At 42.7% G+C, this 23,085-nt stretch overlaps 1 pseudogene across 1 annotated transcript; it reads left to right on the forward strand.

Annotated features, from left to right (window-relative positions):
* Positions 1–220: 220 nt before the first annotated feature.
* Positions 221–22,640, forward strand: LOC306954689 (maternal embryonic leucine zipper kinase-like; annotated as a pseudogene). The gene is made up of 16 exons: positions 221–284; positions 568–653; positions 1,110–1,226; positions 1,771–1,914; positions 2,777–2,854; positions 3,915–4,007; positions 5,146–5,248; positions 6,727–6,791; positions 8,051–8,160; positions 9,426–9,520; positions 13,318–13,492; positions 14,189–14,409; positions 16,024–16,117; positions 16,558–16,726; positions 21,774–21,886; positions 22,463–22,640. The product of its transcript is annotated as a maternal embryonic leucine zipper kinase-like (transcript).
* The last annotated feature ends 445 nt before the right edge of the window (positions 22,641–23,085 follow it).

The raw sequence follows: 23,085 nt of genomic DNA on the forward strand, positions 1-23,085 counted from the left end.
GCTCTGAGCAGTGTTCTGTACTGTTAGCAATAGGGAAGTCCGAGCCATGCAGTGTGATTTGTTACTGCTAGGTGAGACAGGATGCGCTTTGGTGAGGAGATGGGCAGTGCTGGAGCTGCCCCTTCTGCTTCTAAGAGTGTGTCCTAAGTAGGATGTAAACCCTGCTGGCTCTTCCTCACTGCAGGTGCTTGGAGGATCTCAAGGTCTTGTGGAATTCAGGATGTCTGCCATCGACTACCAGGAAATTCTCAAGTACTATGAATTACATGAAACAACTGGAACGGGTAAGCGTGATCTTTGTACAAAAACAGCGTGCCTAACAGTCTGACTCAGCACTCTCTTTATTTGAGAATAGATGAACTGCTCTTATAAGATCCCTACATCAGGTTTCACGTGTATAAACTTGAAATTGAATTTTGAAACCAGTTGGGAATTGATTATGTTGATCACCTCTTCCTCTAATTAAAACATTACACACAATGTATGCTAGGTACTCTGCTTTCCCTGTACCATTATATTAGAGAAGAATTCACACTCAACTTTAAGCATTTTTGTTTTGAATTTTAGGTGGTTTTGCAAAGGTGAAACTCGGACAGCATCTTCTTACTGATGAAAAAGTTGCAACAAAAATCATGGACCAAGTTGCTTTAGGGATAAGCCGAAAGATATTTAAATATGATAACACCTTCTGTTGGAGTTGTGGAGTTCACAAGAACACAGGGAGGTGGTATATAGAAATGCAGCATACTAGTGCCATTGCCTTTTGAAGGGTGCTGTAGGATTGGAAAAAGATGAGCAGAACACCACAAATCTTGTTCCTCGTTGTTCAGAGGGCAATACTCTCTGGCTGTAAAATGGAGGAAGTTCAACATTATTGCAGCAACTTTAACAAAGTGCTAATGAAAATACTGGATATTTTACATTTCAGCTTTCTCTGATCTGTGTTTTAGAATTCCTGTGGGAATAATGTCAGCCTTTGCTGAGTTGATGCTGAATTGTGTACTGTCACATACAGGCTTTGACATCTTATGTTACACAGTAGTCAGATGTGGTACCTGGTATGCCAAATTAGTTAGCAATTTCATAGCTTGCTTTTATGGTCTCTTAAGGATGACTTGCCTCGTGTTGGAACAGAAATTGATGCCATGAAGAACTTAAGTCATCAAGATGTTTGCCAATTGCATCATGTCACAGAGACATCAAAGAAAATATTCATGGTCTTGGAGGTAAGAAATAGTGCTTGTGCCACACTTAAGGCTACTGTTTTTATCTTTAGCAGTAGACAATAATATAGAAATAAAGCTGAAATGAAATGATTCTTAAATATCTCAATGGTGAATGGATTCAAGATTCATTGGTTTTAAAATTAAGAATACAATGTTCTGTATTCTGTCTTTCTGTAAAAGACACTAATCAGCATTCACAGTAAGGGAACTGGTTTTGATTCCTAACTCACACTCAGTTTTTAAAGTAGCATCAGCAAGGTCTGCAGGACACCAGAGCCCCCACGTTGTTGCCATCTCCTGAGTGATTTATGCCACCCATGACGTTGAGTGCAGTGCCTCAGTTACCAGATTGGAGGCAAGGGTCAGATTTCTTGGCTTGTGTGGTGTGCCACAGTGCTGGCCCATGGCTTAACTGGAGCACTCTGTACTGCTCTGACTGAGCACGGGGAATGGTGTCCTGTGCTTGCTGTGCTCTCACTGCTGCTTATTTTTCTCTGATGCATTCTAAATACGTTGTCAGATACCTTTACCTTTCTCATTAAAGCACTGTCCTGGAGGGAAGCTGTTTGATTATATTGTTTCTAAGGACCACCTTTCAGAAGAGGAAGCTCAAGTCTTTTTTCGACAGACTGTTTCAGCAATCGCTTATGTTCCCAGTTAGGGTCATGCCCACAGAGACCTCAAACCAGTAAGTTTGAACTGTATTCAGTCTTTCATAAATAATAATGAACGTGTTTTTCCATTGGGAGAGAAAGTTGTTCCTTTGTGATTGTGGTTTATTTAACCTGGCAGGTGCCTGAGCATCACGCAGTACTTCACTCAATCCACTCCTTTCCAGTGAATTGCAGGAGATAATGGAAGGGGGGAGAAAACAACACAAAGTAGAACTTTTTCAATACTTGAAAAGTTTTTGTTTCCTTCTATCCAGTCTGCTGTTTCAATGAATGACTGTTTTCTGTCACTCTCCCACCATGACCTGCTGTACAGATTCTCAGTCTGTCTTCATCCCTCCCTTGTGGGCGTTTAGAAGTTGCCATGAGGTTCCTCTGCACTCTGAACAAACCTCTTTCTCCCCAGTTTCTTTTCACAGAGTGGGAGCTTCAGCTCCGTGCACTGACTGGAGGCCATCCACAAAACTTGCTTCAGGTTGTTATCTTTCCTGGCCAAAAACTAAATACAGTATTGTAAATGTGGTCCAATGAGTGTGAAATGGGTGACTTGTCCTGGTCTGGTTGTGCTGCTTTTTAATGCAGCCAATTATATTGTTGTGGTTTTTTTTCCTGTCAGAACACACTGCTGGCTTGCATTCATCTTGTGGTCTTTCACCACTTGTCCTCCTAGTCCCCGGGCCCTTTCTAACAGATACAAACCAGTATTTCCCACCTGGGATATGGGAACTTGTTAGCAGTCACTGAAAATCTCTAAGAGAAAGAGAGAGGACTTTTAGTAGACTGCTAACCACTGACCACAACAAGAAATAACAGAAGAGAAAATATGTTTCCTTGAGCGTTCAGGAGAAAATAATTCCTGACTGCTTTTTCATTCACCAGGAAGATCCGCTGATTGTTGAGAAACATGTTTCTCATAATTTGAAGCTGACAGACTTTGGACTCTGTGCAAAGCCAAAGGTAAGAGTATCTTAAATCAAATATAATGTGCCCCCATGTAATGCATGTTTTTCTACAGTATGCAACAGGGACTTGCCCAAACACCCTACATTCAAGCTGTCTCTGTGGTTGACATGCAGTTGCATCTTGCTTGGAAGGGCCTTAGCTGTGTGAGAGTGAACGGATTGCTCAGAAGCACACTCAGATTCTTTTCTCTACCCAGACTTCCTATTTTCATAGTGTAAGCCGTAGATAATCTTGTACGTGTATCACCTGTCTTATGCAAGGGCCTGTCATAGGAGCACTGGGCTGGCATGCCATTATCTCTTCGAAGGAATTGTGTGTAGATTGAGATTATGGATAAAACCAAATGAGTTTTGCAGGTGACAAACAGATCCTGTGGTTGTTTATGCTTGGACTGAATTGTTTCTTGATCTTAAAACTGCTTTCCAGGAGCCTTTACTTAACATGCCAGATGGGTGCTGGTAAGAAAGAATTCAATGGGAAGAGTGCCTTCCTGATTCAAAGAGAATTACTTATCCTCAAATCGCTTTTCCTGGCCAAATTTAGAGCCTCTCGCAGGTAACTAAGACCAACAGGCTGTTGTCCCAGTGGTATAATGTCATCTTGCTCTGACCTGTTTACAACAAAACCCAAGTAGAGTAATAGGATACTCTGAATAAGGAAGTATTCTATCAATTGTTCTTTGTAAAGTTTGTAAAGTGATTGCATTAAATTGTTCTAAATGACCAGCAAGCCTCAAACACAACAGCTCTTGCATGACTTCTTTCTCAGTTTTGTGTTTGCACAGGCAGTTCATCTTAGTAGATGATCAGCTAAGGAAAATAATGCATCATGCCAAGGATACATAAGATAAGTGAGCAGCTTGGGATCTGTATAGTTGTACAGTGCTCATGGTCTTAGACAATATTTGCTTAGTGAGGTCACTATTGAATGAAAACCAAATATATAATGAATGAAAGTATGCCCAGGAGAAGAAGCCTCTGAGGCTTCTGAAGTGTCATTACAGAAAGCATGAACTCTGTTAAAGCAAACTCTTCTGTTTTCTGTGTTATTCCAGGGAGGCCTTGATGACCGCCTGAACACATGCTGTGGAAGCCCAGCATGTGCAGCACCAGAGCTAATCCAGGGCAAAGCCTATATTGGCTCAGAGGTATGCAGACCAGAGTTTGTTTGTTTTGCACCTCTCCCCTCTTTCCCTCCCCAGAGAGCGTTTAAAGGCAGTGGAGCTCAGATACGCTCACTTGGTTCCCCTCCTGAATTCTGCTGGGTTGCATTGCTCAGTAGCTCTCAGAAGCTGTCAATGGCCACAGACTGAAAAGTGCAATGGGCTGCAGTTCACACAGCTGATCCTGTTGTTTGTCTCTGCAGTTCACACAGCTGATCCTGTTGTTTGTCTCAAAACTGATGGTTTGTCTCTGGCTGATCCTCATCTGTCTCCACCAACTGTTCCCTACTTTGGGGCTCTATAAAACAGCAACTTCAGAGATCTCCTTCTATTAGTAAGTTTTTGAAAGAGCGATTTGCTCTGCTAATTGTCCATCATTGGTCAAACTTTTGTGTGGTCTCAGGATCTTACGTGTTTTGTTAGACTTGTCTTTAGCTTCTAAGTTGTGTGTGAAGACTTGCTTCCATTGTAATGCACAATGTACTAAAAATTGAGAGATGAAAACGTGAAGAGTTTTTCCAGCTTTGATTTCATGTCTAGAACTTTAGAACCCACTACTTGCAGTTGTTCATCTGTCCCAACTGGTCTGGTTTGAAATGCCCTCGTGCTTGTTGAATTGCTCTGCTGTTAAAGATGGAGCAATTCTTTCGGGTACCATTGCACCGCTGTTGATGGCTTCTAATTCTTGCTTTATTTATTTGTTTTCCACAGACTGCTTTTCAAGCCTCCTTTTTCTTTACAGTCAAAGTGAGAATGGCATTGTGAGGTGTAGAGCCTTGTTGTGCCTGACAGCTCTCGTTGTAGCCAGTAACATGTAACTGTGCCAAATCCTTGTGATGGGTTTGATTTCGTTTTTGCCAGTGAAATCATTGTAGGTATAAGGTACTGCAGAAGAGTGATGAGCTAAGATGAAGATACTGGTTTTCGTAGTGCTTTAAGTTGAGCGGAAGAGCAATTGAATTAGGGTCATATGCTTTGTCTGAAGCCATAAGGCTTTTTTCCTGAGGGAAAGAGCCAGCTTTTCGTAGGCTGCATGTGGCCTTTGGCAAGGGCAGACAATGCAGTCTGTCAGTAAGCCATTTTAGGTGCTTCAGGTTTGTAAACTTGTCCTTTTATTTTTTAGGCAGATTTTTGGAGCATGGGTGCACTGCGGTACGCTCTGCTGTGTGGGTTTCTTCCTTTTGATGATGGCAATGTGATGGCACTCTACAGGAGGATAAAAGGAGGTATCGATGGTGCTAGAATACACTGAGAAGGGAAATAGCTGAGCATGACAAGAGGCCTTGCTTTTCTGATGGCAGAACATGCTGAGCTGTGCTGTGTGTGGAAAGGCCTGTCTGCTGAATATTGTCCCCTTTTTTGCTGCTTTGTCTACCAGTATTTTGTGGGTTTGGTTCTACACTTGTGTTGGCCTATGTGGCGCTGTAGCCTGATTATATAACATGGTAGCATGCAGAGTTTAAGGAGAAGTATTTACTTGCCAATGGGCTAATTTCTGTATCTGGCTCTTCAACTGGCTGCTCCCTGTACTACCTGTAGTAAAAATAGAAATACATCGTTTGATTTACCAGAAATGAATGTTATTGAATGCCAGCTCTTCTCCTGTCTAGGAAGAGCAAAGTTCTGCAGCTGCTATCAGAATTTCCTCTTCCAGAATCAGGAGGAAATGTAGGACCCCACTGTTTGCCTTCGAATTCAGCAGTTCGTTCTGTTTCCTTTCAGAGCGCACAACAATCTGAGCGTGTGAATCGAGTGACATGGCTTTTCAGTCTGGTGTGAACTGTGTTGTGCGCTGAGCCTTTGTCCCTTTGTAATTAGGACGTTGTCCATTTCTGCAGGACTGCAGAAAATCCTTTGTGCTAATCAGTACTCCAATTTGCAGAACGTGGCAAATGGAAAATGATCCAACTGCTTCAGGTGTACATTTCCTTAAAATTGTGGATAGTTTTGGAATGAGAGCTTGTAAGCAGAATGGAGCTCTTAAAGCTGTCCAAGATTGTTTCTGCACCATTTAATTCTATCTGTCTGATGCACACAGGAGCTGAGGGCTGCAGTGCTTGAACTGGTGGAACTTGTTTAAGTGAACTGGGATGAGCAAGTTTCAGAACTGAGTCAGAATGCAGTAAAAAATGGATACTCTCACAAGTATTAAGATACTGGCTTGCTATTTCTGCACTGAATTTGTTTTAATTTTATGTGGCTGTGATCTGAAAAGTGCTTGAAATGCAGACACCGAGGCATTGTTGTGTAATTGACTGTCACACGTTACAGATCCTGAGATATCCTGGAATCTAAAATTCAGAATTGGTTTAAGTCTACTGCTTGAATCCAAACACAGTTCAGTGTTCTTTTCCCTGTAATGCTCCACATCACTTCATTTTGGAAATACTTAAAGAAATTGACTATGTGCCATAACTGCTGTTAGAACAAAGTATTTCTGGTGTGCTGTTGGGCATTTTGTAGCTCTTGTGAGCAGTTTCCCTTCCAGCATTGCCCTCAGCCAAGCACGTGTGAATTTTTACCATTAAATTTATTCAAGCTGTTCTTAAAGCAGAGTTTGTAATCTCTGTTCCTACGCTTTGAAAGAAAAGAGATGTCAATATCATCCAAATAATTTAGTAGTTCCTTTTGAGCTAGTTGTTCAAGGTTCATTCTCAATCCTCTCTTATTTTAGTGAAGAAAATAACTTTTTTATTGCAGAGAGGAAAAGACACTGTTCCAAAATGGCTTTCCCCTAGCAGCACGCTGCTACTTGACCAACTGCTACAGGTAAAAGAGCTGCTTCTATTCAGAGTGATCTACAAAATGCTGTTGCATCAGCTCAAAACATTGATGGAGTGCTTAGAAAATATGCAGTGTTTAAACAAGTTAAACTGCTCCATGCCTGATGTCCTTGAAGAAAAGGTTAGCATTGCCTTGTGCTGAAAATTCTCCAATAATAACGTAGTACTAGTTAATGGTTATAGAAATGATTACAGTTTTAATAATTACACAGTCTTCAAGCAGCTTGCATTTGGATGTTCTTAATTGTGCTGTGTAATTAAAAGTGATCTGTACACAAAAGCTGTTTCTCAAAGGAAGCTGAACGTACTGAGTGTGCCTTTGGGCTGTATCTACGCAGTCTCACATACAAAATGCTCGTGGAACATTTACTGTAACCGTAGGTGCTGTAGCTGTTCTTCACAGCTCAGGTGTTTGACCTTCCTTGTGGTGAAGTGAATAAATACTGCTGGTCTCTATTTGTGCTTCCAGGCACCTTGAAGTTCTTAGGAAAAGAATAACTGTCTCCAGTTCTTCTGCACCTTCAGAAAGTTTGCAGGCAGCCCCGTGCTGAGAGGTGCGGTGGATCAAACAGGAGGTAGGGATGTCTCGTCCTGGTGGTATTCAGGGCTGGGTTGGATGAGGCCTGGACAGTTTGATCTGGTGAGTTGCAGCTTTGCAACTTGGAGCTTGATGGTCTTTAAGGTCCTTTCCAACTCAAGCCGTTCTATGATTCTCTGGAACTGTGCTTGTGCTCCTTATCTCTCAATTGTCTGACATGTGTGAGAGGCTGGGGTAGCGGGGCTGGGGTGGGGGTGGGAATTGGGGGTGTGAGGGAGATTCTTGCTGTGGATACTGAAGTTGCTGTGTATTTGCAGCCAATGGCTGCTGCTGGCCTCTGGGTGCCACTGTTTCTCTGAAGAACAGCTGTGCTGATCGTACACCACCCTGTGCTGTGCATGCCGTGCAACTGAATAATTAAGAGGGGATAAAGGTGTAACTTCTGCTCTAATGAAAATCTCATCTGCTGACAGGCTTTTGTACTTGAATGCAGAACCTGTTGCCACAGAGGGACCAGTTGCTGAAGTTTGGTGACTCTGTTTACTCCTTGCAGTATTTAGCCCTGATGCAAACTATTTAAAATAGAAAATCTGAAATGGTGGCTAACTATTGACTTGATTGCTGCATATCAGAAGACTATCATGGTGATATTGGCTCTGTGAGATGACTTGGAAGCTGTTTTTTCAGTACAGGTCTTGTTCTTGCAGCTGGGGCACCTTGATGAAGACTGTGTAACAGAACTTGCTGTGTTTCATAACCAGAGCAGAGAGAGTATATCAGCATTAATATCAGAGGTAATAAATGTATGTAACTCATTGTATTTAAGCTCACTACTGCAGTAAATAACCTTTCTGTATTAACAGACTCTAATGCTTGCTTCTTCTCAAACATGAAATCTTTCATACCTTTCAGAGCTAAGGTACCCCTGCTGAACTCCATAGTCTATCTGTAGCTAATAACTACATTTCTGAAGTTCACATTTATTCTATTTTTCTCCTTTAGTTTTGTTTCCTAAGCCTTTCTGTTATTTTCTACCATGTTAAAATCCTGATGAATCTCTGGAAGTCCAGATAGACTCAAAACAGAAACTTATGGATGCACAGCAGGTGTCACGTGCTGGCTGAACTCACTGCTCTGAAATGTTTCATTAATAAGTGAAAAATATCAACTCCTCACTCAGACAACCAAACAAGTTTTGGGAATTACAACTCACAAACTCTTAAAGAAATGAATCCATTCCCGTAACTTTTGAAAATAAATGAGAAAAGCTAAACTGAGTTCTTCTAGAGATATTGTATAAATGTCACTAATGACATTCCAAGCTGCAGAAGAGATTTAAAACACGATGAGTACTCTGGCTTTAACCTGAATCTGAAAACTGTTTCTTGAAATTGAACTGTCTTTCTATTAAATAGAAAGTGGTAGAATTTGGAAGGATTGTTAAGATTTTCAGGTAACTTTAGTAGGAATAGATATAAAATGTAAGTTTTACCTAGGAGAGACATGTCTACTTTTTTTCAGGTACAGAAAATAATGAGAACAATCTACCTACAAGGGGAAGAAGTTCTTCCATGTTAGTCTGTGATATTTTCACAGTCCTTTATCAGAGGACTTCTAATGCCTTATAAGTAATTCAAGCTGATTGTACTGCACTGTGATTCTATCAAGCATTTTACCCATGGTTCTCATAGTAGTCAAAAAGCTGCTGAAAATCAAGTTGAATGTTGATGCTCCTTGGAGCTGGGCTGAAACATGACCCCCAAAAATGGGAGTTCAGATGGAATATTGTGCAAAATGCATTAATAGGAGCTTTGCCATTTACTTCAGTAGAGACATTCTGGCACCAGCTTTACTTTTCTCTTTCAGCAATTGTACTGCTCTCAAGCAAAAACAAGAGCAGTCTGCTTCTTTATCTTAAACTTGTTGTGTGAGCAGCTAAGGTCTGAAACTAGCCTGATGTGATCAGATGTGAAGGTTGCACATCAAGGGGAAAATATTCCAGACATGCAGAAACGTTTAGAATGCTAAGCTTTGTTTGTACTGACAACTTCTCTGAAGAGATCTAAATACTCTTGTTTTCAGGTGGAATTGTGACCAGATGTCACAACCTATCTCTTGCTTCAATCCAGGAAGGTTCGTGGCAAGCGCATCCACTTAAGGATTCCGTCACAAACGAAGTGCCAGTACAGCACAGCCAGCAAGCCAGGGGTAAGTGTTAGAGTTCAGCACAACATTCTGGTAAAAACGCTGCTGTGTGCTGAAGCTCGGCCTGGGTAAACAGCCTGGTGGCCTCAACATCTGTAATGAGATGTGTGCAGCCAGTCTTGGTCGTCAGATCTTGTTCTATGATAAGGCCACTCACTTTGTGCACAAAGGCAGAGGATGAAATCTTTCTAGATTTCAGGGAGGCCTTTGATCCTGTCCCTCGTGGCATCCTTCCAGACAAGTCATCCAAATGTGAGATGGACAGGTACAGGCTATACTGAGTGGCTCAGTGGCAGAGCTCAAAGAGTCACAGTGAATGGGGCTCCCATTGACTTGGACGCAGGAGAGGCGTGCATCCTCTGCAGGTTTTCTTAAACAGCTGATGATATTTAACTGGGAAGTGCTGGAGGCTCCCTGGAGGGATGGGAGACCTTGCAGAAGAATCTAGATAGATCAGAGCGTTAGGCAATCAGCAGAGGAAAATGCCAGACATTGTACCAGCAGTGGAATAGGAACAAACATACAGATGAGGAGACAAGTGTCTGGAGAGCAGTACTAGGACAGGGTCTAGAGGTGGTGGGGACAGCAAGTTTAACATGAGCCAGTGGTGTGCCCTGGCAGCCAGGAGGAGGGGAACAAAGCTGCTAACAGGACTGGAAGGTGTGTGCTCTGAGGAGAGGCTGAGGGCACTTGCATTGCCTAGTCCAGAGAAGAAAAGGCCAGGAGATGACCTCTTTGTTCTCTGCAACTCCCTGAAGAGGGGAGAGCAGAGGAAGGTGCTGTGTTTACCTGGGAACCAATGACAGGACGATCAGGAATGGCCCAGAGCTGCATCAGGGGAAGTTCAGACCAGACAATAGGAAACATTTATTTACTGTTAGTGTGGTCAGCTGCTGATACAAGCTTCTTAGGCTGGTGGTTGATTCCCCACCAAAAAAAATAAAAGCCATACAGAGTTGAAGTTACGCAAAAAACTCGAGGTGATTGCTCTTGAAGAAGGACCTTGCGCAGAGAAATGCCCTTTTGCTGCATGTTCCCCGTCGGCCGTGAAGACCGATAGTACTGTTGAGGTTGGAGATCTTCCTGCTCTGGATTGGTTCCTTTCATTGTCTCTTGGTGGATTGTTTTCTCCAATCTTCAGGACTGTGAGATCTGCCAATGATTGCAGAGTCTCAATTTAGTCTTTCTTACTTCCTTATCTTGCAGTTATTTAAGCTCTGTGGCTTTCTTTACTTGCAGCTGGGTGAAAGTCCAGCAGTCTGTTTCCTTAGGCTTCAGCAGATTTAATTGCATCTTCTAAGCAAGTTCTGTGCAAGATTATTCTATTCAAGTAGCACAACAAATTAGAGAACAAGAATAGCCTTATGAATATAGAATCATAGAGTAGAATCATAGAATGGTATGGATTGGAAGGGACCTTTAAGATTATCTAGTATCTATAGGCAGGGAATACCTCCCCCTAGATCAGGTTGCTGAAAAGTCCTATCCAGCCTGGCTTTGAACGCTTGGAAGGAGGAGGCATTCACAACCTTGCTGGACAACCTGTTGCAGTGTCTCACCATCCCCACCGTAAAAAATTTCTTCCTAATATGTACTCTAAATCTACCCTTTTCCAGTTTAAGCCATTTCCCCTTGTCCTGTCACTTACCTGGCCTCATAAAAAGTCGCTCCCCAGTTTTCCTGTAGGGCCCTTCTGGTACTGGGAGGCCACTACAAGGTCTCCTTGGAGCCTTCTCTTCTCCACATTGATGAGCTCCAGCTCTCTCAGCCTTTCCCTACAGGTGAGGTGTTTCTGCCCTCTGATCATCTTTGTGGCCCTCCTCTGGACCTGCTTAACAACTCCATGTCCTTGTGCTGAGGGCTGCAGAACTGGGCGCAGTACTGCAGATGGTGTGTCAGTGAGAGCAGAGCAGAGGGGCAGCATCACCTCCCTTGAACTGCTGGTCACAGAATCACAGAATTGCAAGGTTGGAAACGACCTGCAAGATCATCTAGTGCAACCACCCTCCCATTCCTATTAGTACCACAAGCTACTAAACCATATCTCGTAGCTAATAATAATGTGATTTCTGTGATCACAGTGAGTTAGTCTTTCACGCCCAGATCATTAGTTTTTCTGGGTTCAGCAACAGTGAAGTTACTCGATCTCCACTTGTGAAATGGGTGCCAGGTAGGTCTGGTCAGTGCTGCTATTCAAAAAATGCATTATGCCCTCACATACGATGATGAAAATCACGTAACACAGCAGCCTATCGGTCCTTCCACAGTAGTCAGAACAAACTTCACCGGCCTGCCTGAAGATAAGGCATCTGAATACATGCTCAACCTGCCAAAATACCTGAACGGCAAATGCCTCTAATTAGAACTGGTCTCATGTGAAGACAAGAAAGTGAGAGAATGTAACCTTTCACATAACCTGGCATTGTTCAGCCTGGGGAAGAGATGGCTCAGGAAGATTTTATTGTCAGTGAATACCTGGACTGAGGATGCAAAGAAGGTGCAGCCAGGCTCTTCTCATTGGTGCCCAGTGGCAGGACATGGGCAGAAGCTGGACTGCAAGAGATTCTGTCTAAACATCAGGAAAAAATTCTGTGTGTGGGTGACCAAGCACTGCCACACATTGGCCAGAAATGTGCAGTTTCCCTCCTTGGAGATTTTCGAAAGCTGACAGAAATAGTTTGGGGCAGCCTGCTTTAGGTGACCCTGCTTGGGCAAGAACGTAGGACCAGATGAGCTGCGAAGTCCCTGCCAACCCAGTCTGTGATTCTGTGAATTTGATGGCACAAGAGTATGCGTAACACCACCTTTTTGGAAACAGTTTTATGTGTAAGGAAATTCCAAAAAAATCATTATGGCCTACATTTCTTCTGAAACACAACAGTCAGGATGTCCTGCTCAGGCGTTCATATTGTAATGGAACGTGATTTCAGTTACAGAATAGAGATTGCCCATAGCTAGCAGCCCTCTGGAAAGGGCTTTTTAGTAAGTCATCATAGAGCTTCCCTAGATCTGCTGTTTCTGCTTTCACTAGCAGTGAGACACGTGATCGTTGTGACGTCTATGAACACAGGTCAGGAGACACTTATCTGTCAGTAGAACATAGCTTCCAAAAATGCCTCCTTTCTATCTCAGGACTGATAAGGTAGCTGTATGCAGTATTGGCAAAGTGGTATGAAATAAGTCCATGGGAAGGATGTTCCTGAAATCATAATGAGCTGTTAGAAACAAAAGATGTTTTGATACCACAGTCATGTGTGGTGTGAGATGTGAAGGTTAGCAATCTTGACTGAAATACTGAATTCCATAATTCAGTAAGGAACTTTTGCCTGGGCTTCCTCATAGGCTTCCAAACACTGCTTCAAGCAGTGCTGCAGATTGCACAATCATATGTTTTGGATGTGACTTGTTTACCTTTCTGTGAGCCACTTTCAGACTTCGGCATTCTTTTCTTCAGTTCTTTCCAGGCTGTTGTTTGACTTTTGTTATAAAGAGCTTGTGGTCCAAGTCTCCAAATGGAAGGCTCTGAGATGCTGCTCTTGTTGACACAGGTTGTAAAAGATGACTCGAGCTTTAAGAATAATTTCCCTTCTGCTCTTGATATGAATGTCAAATCCACAATTACAATATGAAGAGCATGATATAAAATTGGGGCTGTTGGCATGTGGACTTCCATTAGCTGTTAGCCATAGTTAGGAACTTGCAAAGCAATCATATTTAGATTTTACTGGTATTATTTTTTTCTGATGAAATCTTCCTTTTAATCCTGCAGAAGAATCTCAACCTGCACTTCTTTTCAGTCTGAAGAGGCTGTGACATCTGAAGATGTGCCAGGTTGCAGCCATGTGCCACATGCATTTGGATCCATGGAATTTGCTGATGGAACTTCATTGTTTGAAGAATCTCCACTAGAAGAGTTTGTTCTAAATACTCACAGAACAAAGCAGGTGTCTGAAGATCCAGTGCTAGTTTCTGACAGAAAAAATACAATTCTTAATCCAGAAATCTGCTTCTCAGTGTGTATAATGCTTATTACATATTTAAGTACCTAGTGGACCTTGACCAAAGGGAGATACAGATTGAGCAAAGAAGTATGTTGAGCATAAATTGTGATGCCTTCTACCTGAAAGCCGTGGTTCATTTGATGAGAACCTTAACTTCAGTGTTCGGTTTGCACTGAAACAGCGAGTAAGGAAACAAGCGAAGGAGTCAGTGAGGATTTTAAAACAAAATGGGAAGTGATAAGGCACAGTTAATAAGATTTTGGAGTTAGGCAAGAGGTGGGCAGAGCTTTAAAGGTACCGACAGAAATTCAATCTCTCTGTATTGGACAAGAAAACACACAGTGAAGCAATTCAAATTTTGCAGCTAAAAAAGTGATAACTCATAGCTATGTTTAGATAAGCTGGTGAGGAGTAATCCTAAACGTAGAATTTAGATGAACAGATAGAAAAATGGCACTTGACAATCTATAAGAAGCAAACTCATTTTAGGGGAGAATCAGAGGTACTGAAGAGTTTTTAACTACTTTGCTCAATAGACAAGTAGTGTAGGATGTTTTTATAAGTATTGTGTCTGACCTGCCTAGATGTTAGAATTTCCTTGACAGTGACTTCTCTGGATGTGATTGCAGTACCTGGCAGCATTCAAGGTGTGATACTCAGCTGGGCGATATGGAATTCACACTGTCAGCTCCAGTGACAGGAAAAGTGGCATCTATGAAGCATGCAAAGAAATGTGGATGCAGAGTCAGCATTAAGAAATGCGCTGCCCTTTGCACTTCCTGCTCCAAAGGCCTCCTTTCCAAAGAGTGAGACACAGAAGCAAGTGCAAGGCAAACCCCTCCAGGCACCTCCTTCCAAAGGTATGTTGTGTCTAACAGATGAGAACCTAGAACATGTGCAGCTTAGGGATTTTTTAAATTCAAATGTGAACACAATACTTGTAGATCCTAACCTTCTGTTTCTGGAAGATTTAGGTTTGGGGTTTTTTTGGTCACAGCGCATGTATTCACCAGGCCGTACATCTGACAGTGCACTGCAGGTGGTTTAGCCATATGTCAGGGCAGGTTACTCGTCTGTTCATTACAGAAGTTCTCACAGTTTCGCAAGGAGCGTGCCTTTAGATGCATCCAGATAATGAGATAATTGCTGTTCCTAAAACTAGCACGTGGTTCCACTTCTCGTGGAGATCTAGTAGAAAATTTCTTCAACGTTCATTATGTTTTTTGTTTTCTTCTGGGCTGCTGTGTTGTGTGAAAGAAAAGGGTAAATGCTTTTACTTAACTGTGCTCTTATTGCATCTTGCTTCTAAATGAAATGTAACCTGTACTTTCACATATCTGCTTGGTGTGGCATTGAAAATACTGAGGCTAGCAATGTTAACACCTTCATTTACATGATGGACCAGAAACGTGTCCATGCTGTATCAGCTCCTATGGGTTACAGAGATGTTTGTCCTCATCCTTAGTGTTGATACTGCACGTGTTCACTCTGCCCTTTAAAGTATTAAGCACTTCTTACAGTTGAAGATTCTTCTGTTCCAAGTGCTAGGGAATATTGTTCAGAAATGCTCCATCTCTGCAGGCTAATATGTTACTAAGAGTTACTGAACATATCACTTTCCTTTGCTAAGTGTTCAACGAAGCACATTACGAAGGCTGGTTGTTCACACAGGTTTTATTTTTGTCTTAAGACTGCATGTGGTAACTTCTGATGTTGGTCAGTTTAAAAAGGAAAAGTAGGTATTTCTTACATGAGAAGTGCAGAAGTGTGATTTCAGCTCATTTTTGTTAGATATTCCAGAGAGTTAAGCAATTAAAATACTGTTGTTGTTCTATTGGAAGTTCTTACATTCAGGATAGTTAAAGCAGTGCTTAGAGATATAACAATAAATGGTGGGAGTATCTCTTGGAAGTGTTGAGAACATCGCTGTCTGGGGCCAACTGCTGCTATGGAAAGCTGAATCTTCGAGCTGTATTGAATTGTCTCCACAAATGCAAAGCTGCTCCACAGAGCTCTTTTCCAACACGTGGGCAGTAGAACTTTTTAGGCCGTTACGCAACATGCAGTATTAACTGTGGTGATGCAATTCGCACCTTTCACATGAAGGAAAATGCTGGATGTGGAATGCAACCTTTTGACATAGTAAATTCCTCAGTGTTTGTCCTGAGACCAGTGGCAGAACAAGAAACCATCCCTCATCCAACCGTCCTCATCCCTTCCAAACCTGCAGTACTGCACTGCGCCGGCCCCTCAAAGACTTGAATTACAGAGCTCGGGGGGGATCAGTCTCAGTTTTCTGTTTAGTCTTGTTGTTCTAGTTAAAACCTATTTTATCACGCTGAAGATGTGGACTAGAGATAGATAGGAGGCTGGCTTTAAAAAAGTAATTGCTAATCGTGAGAAATCCTGACTGAAGAAAAGTAAATCCTCTACTGCAGAAACGTACCTGCTTTGGTTTGGATACTTTCTTTCAGAGAGCCAGTGCACGACAGTCATCGCAGTTAAGAAGCCCAAAACACCAACAAATACGTATGAACTGACAGCAACAGAGATTCTTCCTGAGATGAAGTAGGTGTACAGTTATCTGTATATGTTTTTGGTTTAGAGCAGTGCTACCCTAATCAGTGAACAGCCTAGGAAGCATTGTTCACAACAGCAAGCTGTATTTCCTTTCTCTTGGTTAAAATTTTCCTAAAACCTCTTGCTGTATTCCCTGGGAAACACTGAAAGCAGAAAAAAAAAATAAAATTAGAAGTCACTCATCTTCAGAATGCATTCCTGTTTTCCATAACATAAATCCCATCTTGTCCCATTTTCCCTGAGTGCTGCAGTTTTAAAAAGCATCTCTGAGCTTAAAGCTCAACTGACATGTAAGCAGAAACTCTCATAATACACGACACTTCCTTTAGTTTTCTTCATTCTATCTGATCATATTCTAATAGTGCATATGAAATAACTACAGTCTGATGGCTGAGGAAAAGTAACTAATTAATTCGGTTTTGTAACAGGTGTCATTCTGTGGATTTAGATCTCAACCTAGCTCATGTGGAGAGCAGCCAAAAGAAGAGAAAGGCCAAACTACTTGGAAGTCTTGAAAGAGGCCTGGATAAAGTGATTACAGTGCTTACAGCAGGCACAAAGAAGTGATTCAGCTGACAGGGGCCAAGAAAGCTTAAGGTATGTTTGCTAGAGAAATATTTTATGGGAGTGATAGCTTCTGAAAACATTTAATACTATTAGGAATGGCCTTGTGACAAATTCTGTGATCTGAGTTGCCTGCGCTCTGTAGAAAATTGCACTTGCTCGTCCTGTTTTTCTATTGATATAATGGCCCTGTTATTGCCCAGGGATTTAGTGCTGGCTTCAGCTCAGGTGAGTCACCAGCACATCATGGGAGAGGGCTGACCATTGCTTTTTGCATGCCAGCTCTCCAAACTGGAGGAGGATGCAGGATGGGTTTAAAGGAGTCCTAGCTGAAAATACTGAATGATGTTATTTCTGTAGAGGTACTGCTAGCTTTCCCCCTGCTTTGAGGGAGCTTTGATAACATTCCTTGCTGGCTGTTTTCCTTAGTTCAGGAACTAAGTTTTAGACTTTTAGAATCTACATACATTGACTTTTCCATGAAGTGAACAGAATCGTATAAATCACTTGAGAGGAATTTAAATTTGAATCAGTAGATGACATGTTCAAAAAAATTGTGATTCCTGTGAAAACAAGGCTGTTAGGAAGGCATAAACAGTTCCATAAAAGAAATTGACGCATCTCTCCAGCTAGCTGTCTGCTGGAGCTGTAGCTTTTAGGGACATCTCCAGGACAGTCACAGGATCAAGGAGTCTGGAAGGGAGACCTCTGGAGATCAGCTAGTCCGGCCTATGCTAAAACAAGTTCTCTACATTAACTAGTGCTGGAAAACATCCAGGGGCATTTTGAATATCTCCAGAGAAGGAGACTTCACAGTCTTTTTGGGTAGCTTGCTCCAGGGCTCCGACACCCTCAAAGTAAAGAAGTTATTTCTCGTGCTTGCATGGAACTTCCTGTGTTCCATTTTGTACTCATTGCCTCTTGTCCTGATGCTGATCACCATTGAAAATCATCTGACCCCATCCACTGGACACCTATGATTCAGGTATTTGCAAACACTGATCCCCTCTCAACCTTCTCTTTCCCAGGCTGAACAGCCCCAGGTCTCTCAGCCTTTCCTCATAAGGGAGGCACAGCTAGACTGTGCCACTGATCACAGCCCTCTGAGCTCTGCTTGTCAGCCAGCTCTCAATCCACCTCGCTGTCCAGTGTTTACCCACACTTTCTAAGCTTACCTATGAGGATGTTGTGGGAGACAATGTCAATTAGTGTCTTGCTGAATTCAAGGTACACAGCATCCGCTGCTCTTTCCTCATCTACCCAGCTGGTCATGACATCATAAAATCCTTAGAGGTGGAAACGGACCTCTGAATGCCATCTAGTCCAAGTCCCGTGCAAGGAGCAGCGACATGCACAGCTAGATCAGGTTGGCCAGGGCCTGATCCAACCTCTCCTTGAGAGTCTTCAGGGATGGAACATCCACACATGATGAGACAGCCTGTTCCAGTGCCTCGCCACCCTCACTGTAAAAGAGTTTTTCCTTACCTAAAAAATACCCTCTTTGAGCTTGAAACCATTTCCCCTTGTCCTTTCAGACTCAGCTGAAGATTCCTTCCCCTTTTTTGTCCACAGTCCACCCATCAAATCCATATCTTTCCAATTTGGAGAGAAGTATGTTGTGAGGTACCATATCAAAGGCCTTACTGAAATTGAGGTAGGTGATATCAGTGGCTCTTCCCTTGTCCATTGATATAGTGGCACCATCATAGAAGGCCGCTAGTTGGTCAAGCAGGATTTGCCCTTGGTGAAGTCATGCTGATTCTCCTGTATCACCTCTTTGTCTTCTATGTGCCTTAGTATGGAATCACAGAATGTCAGGGATTGGAAGGGACCTCTAAAGATCCATCTATTCCAGCCCCCTGCCAGAGCAGGAGCTCCTGTGTTAGGTCACTCAGGAACTTCCAGGTGGGTTTTGAATGTCTCCAGAGAAGAAAACCCAACAACCTATCTGAGCAGCCCATTCCAGTGTTCTGTTACGCTCACCTAAATAATTTTTTTCTCATATTTACGTGGAACCTCCTGCGTTCCAGCCTGCGCCCACTGCCCTTTATCCTATCACTGGGTGTCACTGAGAAGAGCCTGGCTCCATTCTCGTGACACTCACCCTTTACATATTTATGAACATTAATGAGGTCACCCTCGGTTTTCTCCAAGCTGAAGAGACCCAGCTCCCTCATTCTTTCCTTGTGAGGGAGATGTTCTGCTCCTTCCATCATCTCTGTGGCTCTGTCCTGCACTCTCTCAAGTAGTTCCCTGTCCTTGAATGAAGGGGCCCAGAGCTGGACATAATATTCCAGATGCAGTCTCACCAGGGCAGAGTGGTGGGAGAGGAGAACCTCTCTCTCCTACTGACCATAGCCCTTCTATTACACCCCAGGATGCCTTTTGCCTTCTTGCCCACAAGGGCACAGTGCTGGCCCATGGTCATCCTGCTGTCACACCAGGACTCCAGGTCCCTTTCCCCTGCTCTCCTCTCCAACTGGTCTGTCCCAACCTACCCTGGTACCTGGGGTTGTTTTTGTCCAGATGCAGGACTCTACACTCGCCCATGTTATGTCGCATTAAATTCCTCCCTGCCCAACTCTGCAGCCTGTCTAGATGTAGCTTCCAGGAGGATCTGTTGCGTGATTTTTCCTGGCACAGAGGTGAGACTGACAGGTACCGACCAGTTTTCCAGGTCATCCTTTTTAAATGATGCTACCTTTTTTCCAGTCTCCAGGGACTTTACCTGATTGCCACAACTTATATCATCGAGAGTGGATTGGAGATTATATCAGCCAATTCCATTAGGACTGGGATGCATCTCATTAGACTTGTGGATGTGTAAAATAAACAGGGTGGATAAATAAATGTGGATGTATAAAATAAATTGGTACCAGATCAGTCAAACATGACTTCCCATCGGTGAGCCCATGTTGACCAGTCCTGATAACCCTCTTTTCTTCCACTGCTTGGAGATGACATCTAGAATAAACTGCTCCATCATCTTCCCAGTGACAGAGGTGAGGCTTCCTGGCCCACGGTTTCTTGGCTTCTTGCCCTTTTTGAAGAGTGACCTGACATGACTATCCTCCAGTCCTCAAGCACCTATCCTGTTCTCTCTGGCCTTTTAAAAATGAAAGAGAGTTGTTCAGCAGTCACTTCTTCTAGCTCCCTCACTGCTTGTGGGTGCATGCCATCAAAGCCATGGATCTGTGTGCCTTGAGTTTGCCTAGCCTATCTCTAATCAGATCCTTCTCGACCATCAGGAAATCTTCCTTTCTCCAGACTCATTCTCTTACCTTCAGAGTCTGGGTTTCTGCAGGGCAGTCTTATCAGTAAAGACTAAAGCAAAAGCAGCATTCAGTAACTCCACCTTCTCACTGTCCTTTGTTGCCAGGACACCCAGTGCATTCGGCAGTGGGACTCACTTTCCCTCACCTTCCTTTTGCTATTGATTTACTTAAAGATGCCCTTCTTGTTGTCCTTGACCTCCCTCACCAGATACAATTCCAAAAGTGTCCTAGCCTTCCTTGCTGTAACCCCGCACCCTGACAACATTTCTATATTTCTATGAAGTGGACAGACCCTTTTTCACATTTCATAGACTTTCCTTTTTCCATTTGAGATTTCTCTTGAGCTCATCCTTGTAGGTTTCCTGCCACCTGCGCTTGATTTCTTACCCATAAGGATTCCCCAATTGTGAGCTTGGAAGAAGTGGTGCTTAAATGTCTACCAGCTCTATTGGACTCCCTTACATTCCAGTGCTCTAGCTCATGGGATGTTAGGCCCTTGAAGTGGTCAAAGTTGGATCTCCTGAAGTCCAGGACCGCTGTCCTAATTATTGCTGTGTTTCTTCCATGCAAGATCCTGTTATCAGCTGTCTCATGGTCAATGCATGCAAGCGTGTCTATAATAAGAGGATTACTTTGTGTTCTGCAGTTTGGTTAAATGCAGTTTAGCTTCTGTATTCTTATCTGGAAGCTTATCCAATTAGCGCTTTGTTAAATATAAGATGGCACTGTTACAAGTTCAAGACACTTGGGACTACAAACCTACCCAGCTAATTTGACAAGCGTCCAGGCTGCACCAATAATTCAGGATGTCGAGTAATTGGAAACAAACCTAAATGAGATTTTTTACCTCTAAAAGCTTTTATCATTCTGCATCAGTTTCCCTTGCCCACAGCATTATGCAAGATCACTGATGCACTTCTGTGGGCACTAGATTACAACAGTGGAAGATGAAACCTTATGCAATTTTTGCTGCAGATGTTACAGAAAGGAGTCCTGCATGTTCGAGGTTGAACAGGAAATTGAAGAACTTTCTTTTTCTTTTTTTTCTCTCTCTGCCTTTTACATCCACAACCTACATTCATTTCTCAAGCTGTTTTACCTTCCTGCCTTCTCTGATCTGTCTTTGTGACAGTTGCAGTATTAGTGTTTTTGTGACATGACGATTGGTGTACTCTGTCTCTTTTTACACGTGGCTGTCTGAAGGTTGCAGAAGTTACTTAGTGGACAAATCTGTTGCGTGTAGTATTAGACACGATACAAACAAACAAAACTGCAACCACTAACTTAAGGTTGGAAAGTACCTTGTTGTTTTGTTGTGGTTTTTTTTGCACTGTGATACTTCATTGCTAGAAAAGCCTCATGGAACCTTGTGTGTTCCTTGACATCTGAAGCACTCAGTCTCAGCAGAGCAGCACAGCACAGGCAATTCCCCAGCTGTGTGGTAGGGGCAGTGCCATAGGATACTCGAAACATGGGTTCAAGCCTGTCTTCTGCCATCCTGTCAAGGGAGCACTTCTGGCTACATGCCTGTCTCCGTGCTTCCCTGGCCCATCTCTGCTGCTTTGGGTTCTATGCTGATTTTAGAACTTGCAGTGCTTTGATATTAGTTGTGGAGAAGTTGTTGGTTGGCGTTCCTGCTGTTATTCCAGAGTCGTACGATGATCACACTGGGGAGCTGAAGCATTTGTCTGCATGGTTGGATGTTCTGCAGCTTTCAGCATGGAAAGGTTCCGTAATATCTTCAGTTTTAGGAAAAAGATATTTTCTACGATTCTGATTTTTTTGAAGGAGCTGACTGCTTTTAGGCACACTATGATGTTACCATGACTCAACTGCTGAATCCAGACCAAGTGCTGAATGAAATAATCTCTGTCCTTTCAAAGGGGTCAGTGGAAAACAGAAAGGCTTCACCTTGTATGTGCCTAAATAGTCAGTTCCACAGCCCTTGAAGCAAATATTTTAATTTGCTTTCTCTGCCCCACTCTGTAAAATACAAACATTTTAGAAAAAGCATAGGGAACGTAAATGGATATGTGCATGAAAAATTGTCCACGATGCAAAACAGTGTTAAGTGAGTTAAACAAGCTCCCATAGAGCTCTGTGATGAACATGAAGCAGTAATGATGATGTGGCACTTAGAGGCCGATGTGAGTGTTGTCTGCCCCTGTAAAACTGTAATACAAAAGGTGAGCTGTACAACTGGGAGAGAGGCTGTGTGTAACTGTAATGCCCATTCTTGTAGTTAAAACACACAAATATTTGGCCAAGAGATCACAGAATTACAGAATCCTCAGAGTTGGAAGGGACCTCTGAAGGTACCACTGCTGGATTGGGGTGTCACAGCTCTCAGCTGACTTCATCCTGGGCTGTTTTCTCAGTAATATGAATGCCAATGGAGTACTGCAATGAAGTGCTTTTATTCATTTGAAATTGTCCAACGCCAGCTTTGAAACATGATTAAATGATTATTCTGCTTCTCCGTTGTTTTGTACAGCTACACCCTGAAATGCCAAACAAAGCCAGATTTTGGCAAAGAATCCATGAAGTTTGAGCTAGAAGTGTGTGGGCTCAGTAAGGACGAAGCAGTTGGTATCAGAAGACAGAGGCTCAGAGGGGATGGGTGGGTCTACAAGAGACTGGTGGAAGACATTTTATCCAGCTGCCAAGTGTGACTGCTGCTCAGAAAGCCACAATGCTGTGCTGAGACTTTAATCATCATTTTAGAAAAATCGGTTTGGAAATGTAATTTGTGATCTCCTTCACAGCTGTGTTTGAGAAATCTTGTCAGCTCTTATAGTTTTGACCACCCCCTTTGTGTATATGCCCACATCACATTTCCTTTTCTTACAAAATTGTCAACTTTTGCTACACGTTCTGCAGATGTGACTCAACTGAAATAAAATTCCTTAAACTACTCCATTTTTCATATCTGCTACAAAAAGGAAGTTATTGGTGTTGATATGCTGGGGCTCATTAATGGTATGATTCCAGTTATCAATAGATGTGGTACAGAAATGCATTTGCATAATTCTCTTCTTGTCTCTGTGTAAGCAGGATTTATTGAGATCATTAACTAAGTCACAGCTGCGGATCACAGAGCTGAAATATGTGCTCAGT

This window comes from Tetrao urogallus, assembly GCF_951394365.1.
Source record: "Tetrao urogallus genome assembly, chromosome: 22".
Taxonomy (NCBI): Eukaryota; Metazoa; Chordata; class Aves; order Galliformes; family Phasianidae; genus Tetrao; species Tetrao urogallus.